This window comes from Drosophila novamexicana, unplaced genomic scaffold (assembly GCF_003285875.2).
Source record: "Drosophila novamexicana strain 15010-1031.04,08,12 unplaced genomic scaffold, DnovRS2.1 tig00000458-arrow-arrow-pilon, whole genome shotgun sequence".
In the NCBI taxonomy this organism is placed as follows: Eukaryota; Metazoa; Arthropoda; class Insecta; order Diptera; family Drosophilidae; genus Drosophila; species Drosophila novamexicana.
This window is the reverse complement of record NW_020824805.1, coordinates 392345-410955: the sequence shown is the minus strand read 5'-3', so window position 1 is coordinate 410955 and position 18611 is coordinate 392345.

Here is an 18611-nt window from a genome sequence, read left to right as displayed (position 1 = left end):
AACACAGAAAATTCAATTTCAAAAGTAATTGGTTTATGAATAAATATTACACCCTCTTAACTTCTCTACGATTAATCAAAGAAGGAAGAATAATTATTCGAAGTCTGCTGGAGTATGACAGTAACCGCACACGAGGATCCCGATTTAAACCACGAAGGGCAAACAACAAGAATTGTTTCTGAACGGATTCAATTCTGTCCTGGTGGATGGCATTTTGTGCTGACCAGATACATGATCCATACTTAAGAATAGGTCGTACCAAAGATATATAAAGTGTTTTTGTCGTGTACGGATCGTCAAACTCCTTCGACCCTCGCTTCATGAAACCCATGTCTATTCTGGCCTTATTGACGACGGTCTTAACATGAGAGTCAAATTTAAGTTTATGATCAAGGATGACACCTAGATCATTAACTTCATTAAAAGTACTGTTAACACGATCGAGAGGTAAGCTATCAAGGATGTAAGAAACCAATTGAGAAGGGCTTCTAAAGAAGGTCATTACCTTACATTTAGAGCAGTTTAAGTTTAAAAGGTTGGCTAGACACCAAGCCTTAAACGCATCAATGTCAGCTTGTAAGAGATAACATGTTTCCATATCTTTATATGCAAGGCATAATTTTAAATCTTCAGCATACATTAATACTCGAGAGTGAGACAGTATCGAGGGAAGATCATTGATAAAAAGAGTAAAGAGTAGCGGGCCTTGAGGAACACCGGAAGTCACCAGAATACGTTTAGAAAACGAATTTCTGAAAAGAACCTTTTGGGTTCTATCACGCAAATACTCTGAAATCCAGTACAAAAGATTGACTGAGAAGCCGAGAAGGCATAATTTATTTAGCAGCAAAATCAGTGTAGATGACGTCAGTCTGCATTCCTTTCTTAAACCCATCAATTACAAACGAAGTAAACTCAAGAAGGAACCCATGCTGGGAAGGTGAAATAATAGAACTACATAAATGTTGCAGTTGAGATGTTATATTTCTCTCAAAAGCTTTAGGTATAGCGGATAATTTGGAAATACCTCTATAGTTTTCGGCATCGGACTTAGTCCCTTATGGACTTATGGAGAGGGATAATGTATGATTCCTTCCAAATGGTAAGAAAAAATGAAGTGATCACGGACAATTCAAAATGTTTTAAACAGGTTTATATAATGCTGCAGCGCAGTACCTAAGCACGCAAGCACGAACACCATGAGTAAACCGGCTTGATAGTGTTTAGTTCGCTAAGAGGCGAACTTTCGGTAATAATGGCATTTAAAATGCAGTTTGACCTCTGTAACTGATAAGGATAAGGCTGATTTTTATTAGACAAGAAGGCAAAATAGATGTCTTTCGTTAAGAATTGACAAAGTTAAAAAACTGCTCAGGATTATGTGAAAATTGAAGGCGATAACGCCGAAGGTAATTATTATTACTGATGGAATTTTAACTGAAAAATTTGATCGGGCAACTGCATAACCGGAGAAATCAGAGTGATTTCCCGATCTCTTAAACTTTTTACAACACATCGAATTCACATTTATTAACACCATAAGTTCCTTTGACAAGGCCTATCAGGCCTCGCTGGGTGATCAAGAGGAACGCAGACATATGCAGCACCAATATTTTTTAGCTAGCTGCCCATCCAATTGGGCTGTTACATATAACTTTGGTTTATTCTTAACCGATCTTAATGAAATTTTCTACAGTGTATCTTATTGTAGCATAGAATTTTTGTGGTATCTCAAAAAATCAATTGCATTTAAATTGTGGCTTAAATTGGTTGGCAATATAAGTTGGGTTATTAACTTGATTTATAGCTCTGTGGTGTTAACGCGGAGGTTGCGATAGGTATAAAATGAAAGATACTTGATAAACATATATTATATTCTAGAAGCAAAATATCAAGTTTGGTGACTCCAGCTCTTAATACTTACCAAAATTGCTCAAAAAAACAGGATTTCGATATCGATTTTTATCGATTGCTTGGGAACGAAGTATGTTATCGATTATCGGAAACAAACTCGATCTGCGCAGGCACTAGGAGCACCTACATCTAAAATTTCAAGTCTCTAGCTCTTATAGGTTCTGAGATCCTTGTGTTCATACATACGGACGGACGGCCATACAGGCGGACATGGCTAGATCGACTCGGCTATTGATGCTGATCAAGAATATATATACTTTATAGGGTCGGCGATGCTTCCCTATGCCTGTTACATACATTTGGATTTTGCCCAAATACAATATACCCTTTTTACCCATTTTTAATGGGCTCAGGGTATAAAAAGTTTAATGGCAACCAATCGACTTGCCAAATAAGATCAGAAACAACGCAAACGTAGCTAATTCCGGATTGTTGATAGGGACTCGGGCTGGTAAATCAATGACCATTTCCAGAGTTGGATGAAAAGGGTCTTCAGAAAGTGTAAGTGGATTGATCCTGTGCACAACACTGTTGAACGAATCCAACCCGAAAATTAGATCAAGAGATATGTTTCTTGAATTACGCACACGATTAACCTGCCGTAAGGACATTTCATATAGATCATCAATAAATTCGTTAGACGAAGACGGCAACAGAAAGTTTGAGTCTGATGGCGATGACCACTTAACATCTGGAAGATTAAAGTCCTCAATATGGGTTTGATAGGTGGACAAGTTAGATAGAGGGGAACATGAAATAAAGATAGAAAAACTTTCAAATATAACTCTTAAGCCCACCAACTCAATCTCTGAGATGGGAGGATCAATGCGTTCCGACGAAAGAGCTGACTCGACAGCTATGAGTACTCCTCAGTGAAAGCAATAATTTGACAATTAAAGGCAAGAGAATCTAAATACAGGTTAACAAGTTTAGATTTAAGACCTCTTTTCAACCTCATTCTGATAGGTAAGCTTAAAAAAAAGAATTTAGTTTTTTGCCACTAGAAACTCTTTACAACAAATGTTAGCAAATATTTCTAGCAGAACACTTATTTTAAAGGACGCAATATGTCTTTCATAGGCGAATTTAAATTTCTCTACCGTTATACCAGGGGCTTGAATTTTTGTCGGTATAAAGGCTTTTACATCATCTGATGAGAAGCAAGCCTAGAAACAAAAATATGTCTCTTCGGTGGCCCACTAGAGGCGTAGACGCCACAGGCTGGGCAGTGAGAACACTATTAGCTGTGGTACTTAAAGCAGCCGGTAGTCCGGACGACGAGCCTTCTAGCGGCTGTTGTAAATTTAATTTTTGCTGTCGCCCTTTCGGAACTTCTACGACAGCGGACGACACGGATGAATGGACTGGTTTTTCTCGTGCCAATTTCACACAATTCAGGTCAGAATCTGTGTCCACATCAGACCTCACAGCTACCGGAGTAACAAACGAGATGAGCTGCTGTGTAATCGGTGTACTAGGCTGCTGATTTGCATTCGGAGGCTGAAGGGTATTAGGCAATGTCAAAGGAGTGGGCTTTTTAGGCCCAGGAGACTCATCCAACAGTTTTAGGCTATTAAATTGGGTATCAAGGGCTGTGAGCTGATCGTTTAGATTACGAAAACCAATAATCAGACCCCTAAAGCCACTCCTGGTCTGACGCATAAACGCTCGCATTTCACGATCAATCTCCCTACACGATTCGCAACTATAGTGCAAACCATTACGTTTGGCAAAAGCGGGGGCAACAAGAAGCTTACCCACAGAGCTAATAGCGCAAAACGCACAAACAAAAATGCACAAGAACACAAATTAACAAGTAACAATATTTTTTTTATTTTTTTTTTTAATTTTTTTATTTTTTATTTTGCGCTGGAATCAATCAGTGTCTTCTGATCTCTACCAAGCGGAGTTAAGGATATAGAGTATAGTTATTATTTAATAACTTAAATGATAATTAAAGACTTAAAAATATATAACAATAATGGGAAAGGGATGTTTAAGTGATGCGTCCCGTTGGTAGGTCGTCGGGGTGTAGCCTTCGGAGGCGCCTCTCACTGATGGGCTCAGCCAGGGCCCTTGCGGCCGCGTTCGGATGCTGCACCAATTTGTCGGAGTATCGGCTGCTGAAGAAGTTGAGCTGATCTCCGACCTTTGTTAGGCGGAGATCCCGTTCGATGGCGTCTGTTGTTACGTACCATGGCAGGCCAGCCACCTTGCGTGCTGCCTTGGCTTGGACCACTCTTATGCGACGAAGCTGGTGTGCTGATGCCGTGCCCCAAACTTGGATCGCATATGTCCAGATAGGCGTTACCATCGTTTTGATAAGCAGTGTCTTCGTGGATATGTGCAGCTTGCTTTGAGGCTTTAGTAGCCAATCGAGCTTTTGAAGCCTTCTCAGGCATTTTGCTCTCGTTGCTGCGATGTGAGGCCCCCATATGAGCCTTCGATCCAGGTGGACACCCAAGTAGCAGAAAGAGTTGGTTCCTCCATCGAACCGTAGCCCCTGGCAGCTGTCTGGGCGCAGCGTAAAAGTGACGCAGGCGGACTTGGCACAGTTTATAGCGATGTTCCACATAGCTGTCCAGGTTTCGATCTGCAGCAGCCAGTCCTGCACTGCACTTGTAGCAGCTTGCAGAATTTTTGTGGGAGGCTAGGAAGGCAGTGTCGTCCGCATATGTTGCCACCAGCAGTCTCGCAGGGCTGAGGTCTTCATTGCTTTGTCCTTGTGTGGGCAGGTCCGCCGTATACAGCGTGTACAGCATCGGACCGAGGACGCTGCCTTGTGGGACACCTGCTTTGATGCCCTTAATAGCCATGTCCATCTGTCCGTCTGTCCGTCAATCTGTTTCTATGCAAACTAGTCCCTCAGTTTTTATACCCTGAACCCATTAAAAATGGGTATAAGGGTATATTGTATTTGTGCAAAATCCAAATGTATGTAACAGGCAGAAGGAAGCATCTCCGACCACATAAAGTATATATATGCTTGATCAGCATTATCAGCCGAGTCGATATAGCCATGTCCGTCTGTCCGTCAGTCTGTTTCTAAGCGAACTAATCCCTCAGTTCTTAAGCTATCTTAATGAAACTTTGCAGAGCTCCCTCTTTCTGTTGCTTGCAAAACATATGTGAAAACCAGCTGGATCGGACCACTATATCATATAGCTGCCATAGGAACGATCGGTCGAAAATTAAGTTGTATAAAACAAAAAATTTTTTTTTAAATATCTCTACCAAACTCGGCATTTATTATTTATACTATGCTCTTCATATAAATGCAAAATACTATTAAGATCGGTACTCTATATCATATAGCTGCCATAGGAACGATCGGTCGAAAATTAAGTTGTATGAAAAAACACTTTGTTTATCAACATATCTTGACCTAAGACGGCATTTATTAGTTATACTATGCTCTTCATATAAATGCAAAATCCTATTAAGATCGGTACCCTATATCATATAGCTGCCATAGGAACGATCGGTCGAAAATTAAGTTGTATGAAAAAACATTTTGTTTATCATGATATCTTGACCAAACTCGGCATTTATTAGTTTTACTATACTCCTCATATATAGGCGAAATCCTACTAAGATCGGACCACTATATCATATAGCGTTCATAGGAACGATCTGTCGAAAATTAAATTTTTGTATAAGAAACATTTGGTTTATCAAAATATCTTGAACAAACTCGGCATTTATTTGTTTTACTAAGCACCTTATATATATGCAAAGTCCTATTAAGATGGGACCACTATATCATAAAGCTGCCTTAGGAATGATCGGTCAAAAATTAAGTTGTATGAAAAAACATTTTGTGTATCAAGATATCTTGACCAAAGACGGCATTTATTAGTTATACTATGCTCTTCATATAAATGCAAAATTTTATTGAGATCGGTAACCTATATCATATAGCTGCCATAGGAACGATCGGTCGATAACTAAGTTGTATGAAAAAACATTTTGTTTTTCAAGATATCTCGACCAAACTCGGCATTTATTAGTTTAACTAAGCTACTCATATATATGCAAAATCCTATTAAGATCGGACCACTATATCAGATAGCTGCCATAGGAACAAGTTTGTTTCCGATAATCAAAAACTTACGCCGTTTCCAAGTAATCGCTTAAGAGCGATATCGACATCCTGTTTATTGAGCAAATTGGGAAATAATGAGAGCTAGAGTAACCAAACATGATATGTTGCTTCTAGAATACTATATATGTATATATACCTATCGCCACCTCCCCGCTAAAACCGCAGAGCTATAAATCAAGTCAATGACCCAACTTATATTGCCAACCAATCTTAGCCACAATTTAAAATCAATTGACTTTTTGAAAATACACAAACATTGTATGGTACAATAAGATATACTGTAGAAAATTTCATAAAGATCGGTTAAGAAAAAAGCAAAGTTGTAACTGCCCAATTGGATGGGCAGCTAGCGAAAACATTTGGTGTTGCATTTGGCGTTGGAATAAGATGGTTCAGGGTATTCCCTAGTCGGGAGCTCCCGACGAGAACCTCTTACTTGTTATACCCTTGCATAGGGCATTATAATTTTGTCGTGAAATGTGTAACGCATATTATTATAAAATTATGTTGTATAAAAAAACATTTTGTTTTTCAATATATCTTGACCAAACTCGGCGTTTATTAGTTTTACTATGCTCCTCATATAGATGCAAAATCCTATTAGGATCGGACCACTATATGATATAGCTGCCATAGGAACGATCGGTCGAAAATTAAGTTTTTGTATGAAAAAACATTTCGTTTATCAATATATCTTGACCAAACTCGGCATTTATTAGTTTTACTATACTTCTCATATATAGGCAAAATCGTATTAAGATCGGACTACTATATCATATAGGTGCCATGGGAACGATCGGTCGAAAATTAAGTTGTATGAAAAAGCATTTTGTTTATCAATTTATCTTGACCAAACTCGGAATTTATTAGTTTTACTATACTTCTCATATATAGGCAAAATCGTATTAAGATCGGACCACTATATCATATAGGTGCCATAGGAACGATGGTCGAAAATTAAGTTTTTGTATGAAAAAACATGTTTATCAAGATATCTTGACCAAACTCGGCATTTATTAGTTTTACTATACTACTCATATATAGGCAAAATCATATTTAGATTGGACCTCTATATCATATAGCTGCCATAGGAACGATGGTCGAAAATTAAGTTGTATGAAAAAACATTTTGTTTATCAATTTATCTTGACCAAACTCGGAATTTATTAGTTTTACTATACTTCTCATATATAGTCAAAATCGTATTAAGATCGGACCACTATATGATATAGCTACCATAGGAACGATCGGTCGAAAATTAAGTTTTTGTATGAAAAATCATTTGGTTTATCAAAATATCTTGAACAAACTCGGCATTTATTTGTTTTACTAAGCACCTTATATATATGCAAAATCCTATTAAGATCGGACCACTATATCATAAAGCTGCCTTAGAAACGATCGGTCTAAAATTAAGTTGTTGTATGAAAAATCATTTTGTTTTTCAATATATCTTGACCAAACCTGGCATTTATTAGTTATACTATACTCCTCATATATATGCAAAATCCTATTAAGATCGGACCACTATATCATTTAGGTGCCATAGGAACGATGGTCGAAAATTATGTTGTTGTATAAAAAAACATTTTGTTTTTCAATATATCTTGACCAAACTCGGCATTTATTAGTTTTACTATACTCCTCATGTATAGGCAACATCATATTAAGATCGGACCACTATATCATAAAGCTGCCTTAGGAGCGATCGGTCTAAAATTAAGTTGTTGTATGAAAAATCATTTTGTTTTTCAAGATTTCTGGACCAATCTCGGCATATGTTAGTTTTACTATACTCCTCATATTTAAGCAAAATCCAATTAAGCTAGCGACTTCGCAATGCATTTTAGTCTCGTATGTTCGATATAATCGATATTGAAATCTTGTTTGTTTAGCAATTTTGGTAAGTATTAAGAGCTAGAGTCACAGAACTTGATATTTTGCTTCTAGAATATTATATATATATCACGTATCTTTCATTTTATACCTATCGCCACCTCCCCGCTAAAACCACAGAGCTATACATAAAGTCAATATCCCATTTTATATAGCCAACCAATTAAAGCCACAATTTAAATGCAAATGAATTTTTGAGAATACATAAAAATTCTATGCTACCATACGATATACTGTAGAAAATTTCATTAGTATCGGTTAAGAAAAAACAAAAGTTGTAACTGCCCAATTGGATGGGCAGCTAGCGAAAACATTTGGTGCTGCGTTTAGTGTTGGAATAAGATGGTTCAGGATATATGTATATGTATGTATGTAACAGGCAGAAGGAAGCATCTCCGACCCCATAAACTCGGTCCAAGTGGCGATCGACGTATTAAATCAAACAAAGGGTATCCTATCTAAAGGTTGCTTTGAACTCAGAAAATGGTGCCGCAAAACAGTTTCCAGCATTGTACACAAATGCATCAGATGTTTCCGGAACAAGCCCTGCTTGGTGGAGCACGTAATGGCTAATATCTCGACCAAACTCGGCATCTATTTTCTATACTACTCATATATAAGCAAACTCCAATTAAGCTAGCGACGCCGCAATGCATTCTTGTCTCGTATGTTCGCTATATTAGATCTCTTATCGATCGCTTCGCTAAAAATTGTCCATTTTTGCATATTGTCAATACGTAAGCATATAAATAAATCAACCCGTTGCATGAACTTATAAGAACAAGTTGAGTTTTTATAACATCCCAAACTTCTCGCTATTAAATGCTAATAAAAAAGCTTGTTATCCCAACATTTTGGTGACCCCGTTGTGATTTCTTTTATTTAACATTATAGTGTTGCATAAAATTATATACATACATATGTATGAGCAAGTGTCATGCGGTAAATTGCAGTAAAGAGGAGTCTGTGTACATAAGCATATATACACTACATACAGACGTGTTGGCTCTCGCTATCTGCATTTTACAATAAGTCAACGGTCAGCGAACTTTCGTGTGCAGTTTCAATTCGGTTTTTTTTTACCTTTTTTCGCTTTCTTCGGTTGCCGCGGAAAGTTCTAGTGCTGAATCGCTGACCCAGCCTACAAACATGGTGTCATTTTTGAAGCGCAAGGTGGCGTCCTCGTATGAGCGGTTGCAGGCGCTTCAATCTAGCCTCAACCAAACGCCCAATGCCAATAATGATGAAATTGTATTGTCGGTGCTGTTCAAGCGGATTGAAAAAAATGAATTCTGCATTCGAAGACGCTCAAAACAAATTAAAAATCCGCAGTGAGTTACGCGAGGCTTTTGATGAGCTTTCAGTTACTTTGGAGACTTCGGTTAGCAATCACTAAGCGCAGTAGAGCATCGTTGGATCCTCTGGCTTGCTGCGTGAAGTGTCGGATAAGTTTAATGCCCATATTCGTGCTCTCACCAGTTTGGGTAGCAAGGAGCAAATTGCTGGTTGCATCCTTGTTCAGGTGCTACAGCAAAAGCTGGATCCTGCTATGCAGGCGAAGTGGGAAGAGAAGCTGGAGGATCCCGCCTTTGCAAATTTAATTCCATAATGGGCACAAATTGACACATTTTTGGAGCAACGCTGCAGAACCCTGGATAGTGTGGAATATGCAATGGAAACCTATTCGCCGAGTTCTCAGGTGGGCAAGAACAAACAGACTAACCCCAGTCGGACATCACTCGTTGCTACTAACTCAATGGCTGCTGTTTGCGTATTTTGTAATGGTGAAGAGCATAATATATGGCAATTCCCAAGATTTGGCAATTTGTCTCCAGAGATGCGCCTCAAGAAAGCAAAACGATTATCTTTATGCCTCAACTCCCTTAAAAGGGGACATCTTTTACGAACATGCAATTCCGGAACTTGTCGCACATGTGGCTCCAAACACCACGCACTTCTGCATTTAGACGTTTTGCATTCGATTCATCACTCTGTCACTCCTATTGCAGTTTCTTCAGCCCCCACCTCAACCTCTCTGGTTGCCCACAACCTCAGCAGCGATGTTGTGTTCCTGGCCACTGCTATTGTACTAATTAAAAATCGGTCTGGGACTCTAGGTCCGTGACGTGCTGTATTGGATAGTGGGTCACAGCTACGTTAAATTACGTCCCGATTAGCTCAACAGCTTCAGTTGAAGAAAAGTACATCTTCAGCCACAGTTGCTGGCCTGGGAAACGCCCCTTTCCCTATTGATGGATGCACTGTGACAATCTACAATCTCAAACGTCACTTAGCTTCCACTATAGCAGATCGCCAGCCAAGCATCGCCATTAATACAACTAATTGGAATGTGCCTGGAAATAATCACCTCGCTGATCCTTGCTTTTACAAGCCGGAGCAAGTTGACTTATTTATCGGAGCTGGTCTTTTCTACGAGCTAATGTGTGTTGGGCAAATAAAACTGCTACCGGGATCGCCTCTTCTGCAGAAGACACGCTTTGGATGGATAGTTGCAGGTGGTGGTTCCCAGCAAGGCGGTACCTCTCTTTTGGCCAATCGTGTATCGTCTGATGCCCGCACTGATTCCGATGGCCAAAGTGATGAGTTAATTTAACGATTTTAGGAAGTAGAAAGTTTTCCAAACCCCGTTGCTAAAGCAACAAAGAAAGAGCTTGACTGCGAGGAGCATTTTGTTAAGAATTTCCCAAGGTTGCCAACAGGAGCATATTCCGCGCGACTCCCTCTCAAACTCACTCTGGATCAATTAGGTGAATCTTATCAACAGCCATTTCGCAGATTTATATCGCTTGTGAGAAAGCTGCATCGTCATCCCAACCTTAAGTCCCAGTATTGCACGTTCATTCAAGAGTATATGCAGCTCGGACATATGACTCTTGTCCCTCCAGAGTCGTTACGTTTATGCAAATATTTTCTCTCTCATCATTGCGTGCTGAAGGAACAAAGCACGAGCACCAAACTTCATGTCGTGTTTGATGGTTCAGCTATCACTAGCATGGGTGTTCGCTGAATGAAGTGTTGGTGGCTGGGCCCGTCATACAACCGAAGCTGCTTAACATTTTGATGCGATTTCGCACGTTGCCTGTTACCCTTACTGGAGACATTGGCAATATGTATCGCTGTGTCAGAGTTACGGTCCCAGATAACTACCTACAATGCATCTTATGGCGAAATTCTACTGATTCTGAAATAAGTGTTTTCAAGTTGGACACAGTTACGTATGCCACAATACCAGCTGCCTTTCTTGCCGTTCGAGCAATGCAGCAATTGGAAGTCGACGAGCAACATTCATTACCAATTGGTGCGCAAATTAGATGACCTTATATCTGGCGGTTGCTCGGTCCAAGTGGCGATCGACGTATTAAATTAAACAAAGGGCATCCTATCTAAAGGTTGCTTTGAACTCAGAAAATGGTGCCGCAAAACAGTTTCCAGCATTGTACACAAATGCATCAGATGTTTCCGGAACAAGCCCTGCTTGGTGGAGCACGTAATGGCTAATTTTCCAAAGGAGCAATTTGTTGAAACTCGAGCGTTTGATATAACTGGTGTGAACTCTTGCGGATCATTCTTCTACAAGCCTGACATTCGAAACAAAGCTCCTATAAAATGCTACATCAGCGTATTTATTTGCTTCGCCACGAAAGCCATTCATTTGGAGTTGGTCAAGGATCTATCTACGTGTGCATTTCTCAATGCTCTAAGGCGCTTTATATGCACTCGTGGCAAGCCACGTTAGATTTGGTCTGACAATGCCACCAACTTTGCTGGCGCCAAAAACGAGCCTTTGCAGCTAAAGAATCTCTTCCTCAGTAGATGTCATCAAGAGGCTGTGCTCCAGTTTTGGTTGGGGGACACAATTGACTGGCGCTTCATTCCACCGCGCTCCCCTCACTTAGGTGGCCTTTGGGAGGCGCCGGTAAAAACTGCAAAACATTACTTCTATCGGGTTATGGGGTCAACTGTTCTGGAATTCGAAGAGCTTCGTACCCTAGTGTGCCACATAACGGCAGTCGTTAATTCTAGACCACTGCTTCCCATTTCAGAAGATCCAGAAGACTTTCATGTTCTTACCCCAGTTCTTATTTTGGTTGGTGGCCCACAAGCCACGTTCACAGAACCAGATGTGACACGGCTCAATTTTAATCGTCTAGATAGCTGGCAGCGAGTGTCCTACATGCACCAAGTCTTTTTGTCTCGCTGGCGAGACATCACACGCGTTGCAGTTCTCAATGGAATCGTAAAGCGAGCAACTCATAAGCTATGTCTACTTCCCCTTAACGATCCTGTCGAAGCTTAATCGTTCAACGGGGGTAGTATTTTCGACTCAGCAGCTAAACTAGTAGTATGTTCGCATAACATTTCAGTTACATATGGCCCAAGCAATGTCACTATTTTCTTTTGTTTGGCGCTTCTCGCATGTCATAAAATAGCACAATATTATTTGCTGTTAACTATCTATTCTATGCTGTTATCGCGGTCTTTTACCTTTTGCACTTTGTCTTAAGCGGCTAGCGCATCAATGCTAGCGACGCCGCACTGCATTCTCGTCTCGTATATTCGCTATATCGAATCTCTTATCGAATCGGATCTCTTTGCTAAAAATTGTACATTTTCGCATACTGTCAATATGCTCGCTATACGCATATAAATAAATCAACCTATTGCACGAACTTATAAGAAAAAGTGGAGTTTTTATAACATCCTTCACGCTATAAAGTGCTAATAAAAAAACTTGTTAGCCCAACAATGCCTGTCCCATTTTTTTTCACAATGCTTACTTGCCTGCCGTTAACCGCTGACCAGGTCGCACTCCTTGTACCTTTGGGCAGTAACATTAACGGCCCAGTTGTAGGCCTAGGCCATTAGCAAGTGCATCCGCTCCGCTTTCTTCCATATCTCTCCATGAGCGAATCCGTTCCCAATCGTGACCGTTCTATCGGATTACTCCTCTCAGCGCAGTGGATCGCAAGCCGGGCGTTGCCACCCTTCAGATAATTGGGGCTTACTATGCGCTCGACTTCACCCCCACGATATCCTGACCATGCAACGAAAAGATATCGGACGCAACCAACTAATCAAACTGTCGATGCTGCCGATAATGTCAAGTGCAACATCTCCATGCAGATTATTGTAACCACATCAAGCATTTCCTAGCTTGACCAAGCCGCCTAATAAGGATGCCCAACGTAGGCCACACCCACGACAAATATTGTGTACTTGCACCGCTGTGCAAAAAGGACGGACGCTGCCGTCGTAAACCCCCGGCGAGGCGGTGAGCTACTTAATTACGCTTATGCTCGTAGATCTTATGCGTGAAAAACACCTATCACACGTCCCTGGAGATCTTGCAACTTGTATGCGTTGGTACTCACGGCTCGAACGACACGGCTCTTCAGGAGTTTCCGGGCCAATATGGCATTGAGGCTTCCATACTTCCTGACCCGATTCCAGATGAAGTTGGGCGTTGACTGTAGCGTTGGCGATTTCGCTCGTATGCGGTGTGCAGGTGCTCCTTGAATTGGTTTCGGATTACAGCCAGTCTATTCTTCTAGCTTCGCGTCTAGGTAAGAAATGCTGTGATCCGGCAATGACCTCAAATGCGTAATGCCAATTTCTGGACCATCGCACCGAATGACTTGGATGTAACTTGCCGCCCATTATCCGAATGGATCTCTTACGGTACACCTAATTTCAAGAGCACCTCATGGACTGGGAAGTTGATGACTTCCGCCATAGTGGCTTTCTTCATAGCCTTCAGAAAAGTACATTTTGAAAAGTGGTCTACGACCACGAATATCCACGCATGCCATCGTTTTGGCCGTGTATGTCTTCTTGAAGGGGCAGTCGGTGCGCACTTCTTCCCCTTCAACCTGCATCCAGTAGTTTTGTGCCATGGTCTCCTTGCAAGAGTCGCATATCAGCACGTAGTCCCTAGTTGTATGGCCATGCTAGGCCAATAGAATCGCCGGCGCAGTGCGTGCAGCGTTTTCCTCATGCCTCCATGAGCTGACGTCTCGTCCGCGTGTTTAATGTTTAATGAGTCAGCGACTCCGGCACCCAGAGCTTCCAACTCGTGCCTTTGACTTCATCTTCAAATCTCTCGTGCACTGTCCTCTTGAACAGGAGTCCGTCCTACACTCTCAGATCCGGCAATTTCCGTTGGTGGCTCAACACCCCCTTTACCAGTTGTTGATACTCGGTACCCTCGAACTCCATTGTCTAAAATCTCAACAGAACCTCCGGGGCCAATTTAACTTCTTCCAAAGTTTCAAGATTTCTACGGCATCTATGGCCTCGTCGCTCTTTAAGGCATTAGTCAATGGTACTGAGATCTCGGCGAAGTTCTTTATAAAGCGGCGATACCACCCCGCCGTACTTAGGTAGCTTCGCATTTTCTTGACCTTCCTCGGGTTCGAGATGTTCCGGATCGCCTCCATTCCTCCCGGATTCATGCGCAATGTTCCGCCGCCTATGATGAACCCTAAGTAGTTTAGGTTGCGGAAACAGAATTTTAACTTCGCCATGCCTATGGAGAGGTTTGCGTTTTTTAGACACTCGGCCACCAATTCCAGGTATTTCAGATGCATCTGCCCTTATTATAAGTAAATCGTTCAGATATACGAACACGTTTGACCTCAGACGCGTCGGGATCACCTTTTCCATGAGCCTGCATAGTTGTTGAGCGGCGTTGCAGAGCCCGAATGGCAGGTGGCGGAACTGGTACAGCGACCTCCCCAGTACAGTAAACGCCATTTATTTAGTTTCCTGGCGTCTAAACAAAATCTGTTCTTCGCAGGAATGATTGCCACCGTCGTCTAGTTGCTTCAGGGGCTCTTCCTTTTCTCGATGATACCTAACTTTAGCACTTTATCCACCTCGTTCCACACGATACCCTGTTTGCTCGGTAAAAACGGATAATGCCTGTCCTTCATGCGTTCGGCTCCCCAGATCAGCTTTATTCGATGCGGCAACTGGTGAGTTTTCCTTAAGCAATCCTTTTCAAATTGAAGGAATCTGCTTTTCACGCCTTCCAACTGTCGGTCGTTATTCAGGTCCCATATTTCCGGATCCATCAGGCAGTCGTCATCGTGCCTCTGGAGGCGCTTCGGACATTATGGCCGGGCTGAGCTACTCTGTGGCGATCTCGAAGGCTCGGCTTAAGTCGATTCCCAGTTATATATCCTGCCGCAGGTATAATTCCTCTCAGCGGCTTCTGGAATCGCGCAGTGAGCTGGTGGATGTAGTTATCCACCCCTTCGCTGGTCTGTTGCTCTTGCTGTAGTATTTCCGGCATCACATCATTCTCTGTCTGATAGCCCCGGAACCTGTCTACGAGAGCCTGTCAGGAGCCTGTCTATTATTCGGATTACGCCAGCTCTTTGCCTGAGCATCTCCAACGTACACTGGGCTGCTGGATGAATACTTCGATCCTCGCGCGCCTTGTCTGTGTGACTTCGGTGGCACCGGCATTGGAAATGCCTCGCGCTGTCCGCGGTTCCGACATGACATGGCGGTTTCGGCGCAGTGTTAGGCTCTCTGGCGTGGCTCCCTGGCCGCCTAAGCACATCGATGATGCCCTTCATCATTTCCATGAAGCCTGTTCGCAATCCCTCACGGATGTACTCGCTGATGCCAGGTGGAAGGGCATGCATATATGTCTGGTGGGCTTGAGCTATCGCCGCGTTCGCCGCCAGTGTGAGCACCGAGTTCTTAGTCGCTTTTTGGATCTCCAGTTTATTTTATTTTATTTTTTATTTTACTTATTAATGGTCGATAAAACGAGTGTCTTCCTCATTATTCGATAGATTATACATACAATGTAAGCCTAGTTAGAGAACACAAGTTTCTAAATAGCATCACCGACCGATAGAGGTGTTTTCTTTGCCAGTCCGGCCAGCTGTGCCTCTTTTCACAGCTAATTTTGTCAGTGACGCTATTAGAGCCTACATTTAAGAAGAAGGGTGCAAGTAGGAAATAAGCGTTCTTAAGTAAAATGAAAAACGAGAAAGAAGGGCTATCTTCGGTACGCCGAAGATCTAATACCCTTGCAGACCCAACCTTTTCATAATGCTTATAGTGCTTTGCAGTATCTAAGAAGTACAGGAAAAATAGTTAATGCCGAGTTTTGGCAAGATATCTTGATAAACAAAATGTTTTTTCATACTACAACTTAATTTTCGACCGATTGTTCCTATGGCAGCTATATGATATAGTGGTCCGATCTTAATAAGAGTTTGCATATATATGAAGAGCATAGCAAAACTAATAAAAGCCGAGTTTGGTCAAGATATCTTGAAAAACAAAATGTTTTTTCATACAAAAACTTGATTTCCGACCGATCAATCCTATGGCAGCTATATGATATAGTGGTCCGATCTTAATAGTATTTCGCATATATATGAGGAGCAAATCAAAACTAATAAAAGTCGAGTTTGGTCAAGATATCTTGAAAAACAAAATGTTTTTTTCATACAACAACTTAATTTTCGACGGTTCATTCCTATGGCAGCTATATGATATAGTGGTCCGTATATATGAGAAGCTTAGTAAAACTAATAAATGCCCAGTTTGGTCAAGATATCTTAATAAACAATATGTTTTTTCATTTAAAAACTTAATTTTCGACCGATCGTTTTTATTGCAACTATATGATATAGTGGTCCGATCTTAATAGGATTTTGCATATATATGAGTAGTAAAGTAAAGCCAACAAATGCCGAGTTTAGTCAAGATATCTCGAAAAACAAAATGTTTTATCATACAAAAACTTAATTTTCGACCGATCATTCCTATGGCAGCTATATGATATAGTGGTCCGATCCAGCTGGTTTTCACATATGTGCTGCGTGCAACAGAAAGAGGGACTTCTGCAAAATTTCAGTAAGATAGCTTTAAAACTGAGAGACTAGTTCGCATAGAAACAGACAGACGGGCAGACGGTCAGACGGACAGACGGACATGGCTATATCGACTCGGCTGTTGATGCTGAGCAAGAATATATATATATTTTATGGCGTCGGAAATGTCTCCTTTTATGCGTTACACCTTTTACAACAGAATTACAATACCCTCTGCAAGGGTATAATAATTTTAATTTGCTATACTAATTATGAAAATACAATAAATAGGAAAAAAGAAAGTAAGAAGATTGGTAATTAAGAAAAGAAATGTAAGCTAGATATAAAGAGCGTTAAGTAGATAGGACAAAGAGAAAAGGAAATCACCAATCCGCTGGGGGAAATTTACAGCCTGTCCGGCAAGCTATGCCCCTGCTCATAGCTTGGAATGGTCAATGACTTCCCGAAGGTATCCTCAAAGCAACGATTTCATTAGGGGAAAAGAAAGTTCGGTACAGAAAACGTGATGCAAACTATTATAATTAAAAATAATAAGCGTAGTCTGTTGTGCACGTAGATAGGGACGACAATTCCTGGTTGGTCTAGCGGGAACAGAGAATTGAAGACGCCCTAGCCGAAAAGGAGAAACTATATCGCCAATAATCTATTTATGTAGAAGGACAACACCGAGAATTGTCCTATGGTTGGTTAACGACGAAAGGTTAAGAAGGAGCAGTCTGCTGGAGTAGGACGGCAACCGAAGATTAGGGTCCCAATTTAAACCTCGTAAGGCAAAAAGCAGAAATTGCTTCTGAACAGATTTAATACGATCCTAGCTATTGTTATACTGCGGAGACCAGATGCAAGAGCAATATTCAAGGATAGGGTGAACAAGAGAGATGTACAGAAGTTTCGTTATAAAAGGATCGTTAAACTCTTTAGACCATCGTTTAATGAATCCAAGTACACCGTTTGCCTCGTTAACGATGGTATCTATGTGAAGATTGAAACAGAGTTTAGTCGATTGTATAACTGACAAGATAAGGTGTAGTAGGATTAAAAGTCATAAACATACACTTTGAACAATTTAGATGCAATTGATTGGCCGAACACCATAGTTGCATAGCGTTAAAATCGTCTTGTAGAAGAGAATGATGTAGGGGATTAGTGTATGATGGAAAAAGTTTGACATCGTCCGCATACATGCACGGGCATGTGATATAGCAGAGAGGAGATCATTTATAAAAAGAGTAAAGAGTAAAGGTTCAAGATGACTACCTTAAACAACACCAGAAGTAACGTGAACGGGTTTAGAAGTAATCAGCCTCAGCATTACTCTATGAGTCCTACCTTTTAAATAAGAATTAATCCAAAGCAAAAGATACGGAGGGAAACCTATTCGGTCAAGTTTAATAATTAAAATCTCATGGTGCACAGAGTCAAACGCCTTACTGAAGTCATTAGAAATGACATCAGTTTGCATTTTCGAAAGGAAAGCATCATTTACCAAGGAAGTTAACTCAAGCAGATTGGTCGTAGGTAACCGATTCTTTACGAATCCATGTTGAACAGGGGAAACAACTGAATTGCAGAAATGCTGCAAATTCGAAGTGTTTATTTTTTCAAATAATTTAGGAACATCGGACAGTTTTGCAATGCTTCTGTAATTTTGTATATCAGACTTTCCACAGTTCTTGTGGAGAGGTATTATATAAGATCCAAAGAGATGGAAAGCCAGAATTTTCAAGGGATAGATTAGAAAGCTTTTGCTTTAGGATAAAAAAGGGAAGAGCTACACTCCTTGAGTAGACAACTAAGAATATTGGCAGGCCCAGGAG